The sequence below is a fragment of the Lemur catta genome, chromosome 14, assembly GCF_020740605.2.
Source record: "Lemur catta isolate mLemCat1 chromosome 14, mLemCat1.pri, whole genome shotgun sequence".
Lineage (NCBI taxonomy): Eukaryota > Metazoa > Chordata > Mammalia > Primates > Lemuridae > Lemur > Lemur catta.
This window is the reverse complement of record NC_059141.1, coordinates 10,561,200-10,567,199: the sequence shown is the minus strand read 5'-3', so window position 1 is coordinate 10,567,199 and position 6,000 is coordinate 10,561,200. Positions and strand designations below refer to the sequence as shown.

The 6,000-nt window shown below is 42.3% G+C and overlaps 1 long non-coding RNA gene across 3 annotated transcripts in view; it reads right to left on the bottom strand.

The window, feature by feature from the left end:
* Positions 1–662: 662 nt before the first annotated feature.
* Positions 663–6,000, bottom strand: part of LOC123649695 — a 23,532-nt gene continuing 18,194 nt past the window's right edge. The window contains exons 4-5 of one of the 3 annotated variants that reach the window (XR_006739115.1): positions 5,185–5,248; positions 2,454–2,659 (exon numbers count right to left, since the gene is read on the bottom strand). This is a non-coding gene — a long non-coding RNA (uncharacterized LOC123649695). Of the gene's footprint in view, positions 1,196–1,225; positions 1,397–2,453; positions 2,660–5,184; positions 5,249–6,000 lie in introns of those variants that run through there. The other 2 variants (XR_006739119.1, XR_006739120.1) reach the window with 2 other exon arrangements.

Here is a 6,000-nt window from a genome sequence, read left to right as displayed (position 1 = left end):
CCCCAGCCCACGGTTGGTATTTAGTCTTTGAAGTTCACAGTTATCTATTTAATGTACAGACATTCTGAAACAAATGCCACATTATAATCATCAGCCGGAAAGACCCAACTATCACATCTTAGGGAAATAACATTTGATCTTACATGGGATGGACTGTAGCATAATTTAAAAGCTTCCAATTATAATTTTTTTAAAGAGGGGGACATTTGGTAGATTTGCCTTTTTGTTGTGAGCAACTATCTCAGTTAGGTATCAGCGTAATTATTCGAGAGTTATATGACAGAGGATAGCGACATCCGGGCAGCTCTAGGTGTTTGTGTCTTTCAAAGGTGCTTCTTTTGGAGGAAAGTTTAAGATCTGCGCCTTCTGCCACACAGGCATTGGGAGAGATCAAAGGCCACCCCTGGAAGCTCAAGAGGTAAAATTATATTTTTATTCCCCAGCTTTGATTTTTGGCGGCTTACCGCAGTTTTTAAAAAATTAATTGCTCTGTCCAGCCAACAGGTGTTAGCCCTCAAGTGTGGGCCCAGGGCTGGCCTCTGGGCAGGGAGCTTAAAGGCCCCATAACTCACCGCAACCTTGAGCTCCCTCAAATTGGTCCAGGAGAAAGTTCTAAAAGTACTTCAAGGCCAGATGACATGGGAACCTGTGTTCCTGTCGAATATCAAAGAAAAACACTTAGACTGTAAAAATGTAAACGTATAAAGCATGCACTTAATTTTGACAAGCTTTTAGTATCAAGTTGCAGATTTTAGGCAATAAGATGGCTTAGGCTAAAATCAGCCATAGGAAGCGGAACCTGAAAGCTCATTTAGAATTAAACGGGGAGCCCCTGACTCATGTTTTCCACATCTGTTCAGTTTAATTTAGACAAAGAGTTTGATGCACAATTGAGGGAATCAAATTCACTTTTTACCTGTGATTCTTAAAACTCCCAAGATTTTTCTTGTTTTCCATGACATTTCATGAAGGTTAACTTGCGTTTTATAACTGATGGAAACTTTTAAAATATTGTTTCAAACATTGTCATGCTGTAAATGAAAGCACAAGTGTTCCCCCCCCAACCTTAAACAACTGAAAGAGCAGGGCTGAATAAAATACTTGACCTCTTACTGAGTCAGCTTGGAACGTCCCTAGAAAGCCTCGTTTCATCAGGGCCATCTGTGCCATGTACGTGGATGTGAGATTACGAAAGCTATGACACAAAGAACATCCAATAATCACTTTCATGCTGAACAGAGAGCGGCACTGAGGGGTCATATGCAGCTTGAGTTTGTCTCCGGGTATGTTGATATGTTGCGGGTATGTCAGCTTGTCGGGTTACAACTCGGTACTGATGAGGCTGGAATGGTGAGTATGGCCAGGGTCACCTTTTCTCTGCTGTCCCATTTTCAACCTGTCATGGAAATGAGTCCATGGGGGTCATGGGAAAGTAGCATAACCTCTCTCACTAAGCAAACGCTTTATGCTCACACATCGCCCTGGTTTATGGAGAAGCACAGCAACCACTGTGTGACATGTCAGACTGAAAAATGAGATTGATAGGTCATCAAAGCCACGTGTTTGCGTCGGTGGCCACTCAAGTGTCTTCTTGCCCGGAAGTTCTGAGAGTTGATGAACACGATCGCGGGACGTAGCCAGCCCAGGTCAGGCCCGCCAGTATTGCTGGGGAATATACTATTTTTAAGGCTCTTCAGGCTTTTAAAAATATTCTGACTGGAAGGTGCATTGTATTCCCGACTTTCGCTGTCTTCCCACCCCCACTGCTCCGGAAAACACTGGCTCGGTGACCAGGCTGCTGATATCACAATATGCTTTCTCACATCGAAAGGAGGCGAAACTTCGCCATGTGAATTGTGTTCTCCACGACATATGGTGGAGAAAACAGACAGTGGGAAGGGGAGTGATTTGTGACTGTTCATCCCAATGTGCGTTCTATTGTGTTGCCAAAAATGATAGACTTAAATAAATTGCTCTTTTTGGAATTTATACTCGTGCCTTATTCTCATTTTTAAAAAATGAAAAAGAAAATCCTCATGTCCATGTAGAAATTCCCATTTATTTATGTGGTTCCCTGGCCTGCCCCCTTCTCCCCCGACTTCCTTACCCCAGCAGAGCCAAAGGCATTTTTGAATATGGAAACTGCACGTGCCTTTGCAGTCAAGATGAACAAGAAAAGGGGATGAGATAAAAGGGGAGGGAAGACAATTAGTGTGGAATCCCAAACTTCAGATTCTTCTTGAAAATTTTTATGGCTTTTCTTAGCCAAGGAGTGACTGGATTTACTTAGAGACACTATTAAGCCTGGTGCAAATTAATTTTTGTTGGTCTACATTTTCTGTTTTAATTCTGTCAATTGCAATGCCTATTGTTGAGAAAAAATTAGTACCTTAATGCTGTCTAAACATAAATCTCATCTTCAATTTGTTAACATTCAGCTGTGGTAAGAATAATTAGATGAAGTGTTTAAGTATTATTTACAAATATGCTTGCAAAAGAATGATTTAAATAGGCATTTTCTTTAATGGATTTAAAGACAGCCAAATGAAATTAATCAAGAGAGTCTTGCCGTTCTTAATTTTATGGTTTGTGGCTGGGGGTAGAGCAGCCTGCCACATCTCTGATACAGAGCAGTACCATGTGAGCGCATTGTAGTGCCCTGCAGAGAAGGAAGCAGCAAATTAGGCTAGGATAAGATTTAGAATGCCTGTGAATCCCAGAGATATGCTGGAAACGATCCAGGGGTCATAGTGGACCAGACACAGAGTCACAGATATAACCCTACTTATAGATAAAGAAGTAGAGGGTGGACAGAAATATATGATAGATACAAGGTTGTAAAATTTGGAATAAAACATCTGAGGGAAGAGTAAAACCCTAACAGTGGCCAGTTCTGATGAGAAGTGATGAGGAAATGTTAAAGATACATCAAAGCAGGGCCACAAAATATGTAACAGAGTCAAAAACCAGCAGACATGAGGAGGAACAGCAGTGGGGCAGTACAGAGACACAGGGCATGGGCTGGTTTAGGCTCCTGCAGAGACCAGGTAGTGCCCTCCTTGAGGTATCGAACCTTGGGCAGATGACATGAGGACCACTCGTGCCAGTTGGGTTAGCCTCTTCACCCTGATGCCACAGGTGGGTTCAGTCTATCTTTGCAACGAGTCCCCCACACCTCCTCTCTTGTTTTCTATGTTCCAGCCAAACTGGACTGGTCCCTGTCTCCCAAAGCCAGAGTGGCTGCACAAAGGATCTTCCCACTCAACTCGAAATGTACAAGTTGTCCTAATGGCCTCCCCTTGCATGACACCTTTCCTAAGCTCCCTGGCCAGACTTTATCATTCCTTTGAAATCCCCTCCCACACCACAATTTTGTAGCTTCCTTTACTTTTTGCCTTCTAGATCTTGCATAGCCAACATTTCCATGGCTAGCTTTCACTGAGAACTCACTTGGGACAAGGGCTTTGCATGGTTTATTTAATTTTATTTTCCCAGCAGCCATTGTTTCCACTTCACGAATGAAGAAATTGAGGCATGAGGAGGTTAAGTAGTTTGCTCCAAATCACACTGGTGAAATCAGCCAGGATTTAAACCCTAAGCAAGTGAGCAAATGCTCAAGCTCCTAATCATAGCAACTTTGCTATGTAAGGAGTTGCAACCAGCTTCTAACAGTGTGGATACCCTAAGGCAGACATTTGGAATATGAACCCTATCCTTTGTCTTAGTCAGTCCAGGCTGCTATAAAAAAATCCCTTACACTGGGTCATTTATAAACAATAGAAATGTATTGCTAACAGTTCTAGAGGCTGGGAAGTCCAAGATCAAGGCACCAGCAGAGATGCCATCTAGTGAGAGTCTGCTCCTCACAGATGGCACCTGCTGTGTATCCTCACATGGGGGAAGGGACAAGCCTCTCTGGGGCCTCTTTTAAAGGAGCATTCATCCCATTCACAACGGCAGAGCCCTCATGACCTAATCACCTCCAAAAGGCCTCACCTTCTAATACCATTACCTTGGTGATTAGGTTTCAACATATGAATGTTGGGGAGATACAGAAATTAACACCACAGGACCCTTCATTTCATTTGGCAATGTCTTTCCCCTTTCCTATCCCTGATTTCCCCTGTTGTTTAATGTCGTGGGCTGAATAGTGTCCCCCCAAAATTTATGTTCACCTAGAACCTCAAAATATGATCTTATTTAGGGATAGGGTCTTTGCTGATAGTATTTAAGATGAGGTCATATTAGATCAGGTTGGGCCTTAAATCCAATGACTGGTGTCCTTGTAAGAAGAGAAGAGGACACACAGAGAGACACTTGAGAGGGCTATGTGGCAGAGATTGGAGTGATGCAGCCACATGCCAAGGATCACTGAGGACTGCCAGGTGCCACCAGAAACTAAGAAGGGGCAGGGAAGAAAGAATTTTTCCCTAGAGCCTCATTTGTGCTATTTTGCAGTGGAAGTCCTAGGAAACTAATACACTTACTTGTTAATACTGTTATTCCTTCAGTTCATTATAGGTGCCTTAACCTTTTTTTTAAAGAAATAGCATAAAATTTATTTAAATAAAATTAAATTTCAAAAAAAAAAGCATCAAAAGAAAATGACTAGAGAGATTTTTCACTTAATTTTTTGAAACTTTTAAAATTTTTACCTTTTTAGAGATGGAGTCTCGTTATATTGCCCAGGCTGGACTTGAACTTCTGGGCTTAAAAGATCCTCCCCCTTTAGCCTCCAAGTAGCTGGGACTACAGACACGTGCCACAGTGCTTAGCCGTTCACTTAATTTAGAAAGGTCTGATTTAAAATATGGGGCATGTGACTTATGTGAGACTCACTCTAGAGAAGGCTGGGGTGGGACACGACAAGTGGATGGATAAACGGGAGTCCTTATTCTTCAGGGCAGCCTAAACTGGGTGCCACAAGAGGCCAATGGTGGGGAGACTGGCACGTATTTTAAACGCAAACACAGTGATTTCAAACAGCTCCACCCCCAAAGTTATAGGCATAGATGGCTCCAAATTCAGGCTGACTTGTCACTCAGTTGCTTCTCGCAAGGGCAGCTCTGCCGAGTGCTCGTGGGCGTGTGTCAGCGGCATGGCAGTTAGCCAACGTTCCACTCTCTGAGTGCTTGTCTCTCCCACTTTCCAGCACGTGAGCTTTTCTGGGTCTTTCTCACTTACGTCTTCGGCACTTAGCATGATTCTTCCTGCACAGCGGTCTCTCAGTAAACATGGTTGAATCAGACTTTGGGAAAGAAGGAAGTTATTTTTCTTATGTCCTAAAAAATACTTAATGTATCTAAAGTGCAAGATATTTAGAATAAACATTCCTTCTAGGGGACATCGGAAGGTGAAGTCGTAGGGTGAGTCTAGCACCATCCTCCCTGGCCACTAACCAAAGAGGTGACAGGCCCCAAAACCCCGCTGATCTTCCACAGCCCCCCATAAAGCGAAAGGTTTATAAAAGGTGGTCTCAAAAGGCATTCCTAGTTCTGAATGCTGAGACAAACCCAACCAACCTCTTTCCAAGCTTATTGTAAACATTTCAGTTTGGCTTTTTTTTTTTAACCATTTGAATTCCTTAATCTTCCCCTCAGGCACAGGCAGCTGAAATGCCAAAGGGTTTGGATTGTGGTTATACAAACGTGAAGCAAAATTTTATAATTTGGGGTGAATGTGCCATTTAAAAATTGTGAGTTTTTTGTTGTTGTTGTTTTGGCGAGTAAAAGAAAATGGTAGTTTCTGTTATACATCATAAATTAGATGTTGTAGCATAATCCAGTGCAGGGATTCAAAGATGCTCAGAGGATGTTGAATAATGGCTCTGTGATTAAATTAGGGAAATCCCCAGGGTTGATAAACCTTGAACTTGGCTGAATTTGGACTTTGGACATTTATTTGACCGTATTAATTGTAAACAGATCAAGAGGATACGAATTATTTGTTCCCTTATGAAGGTTTGTTGTTTTAATAAAAAGGGAACATTTCTTTCTAAAT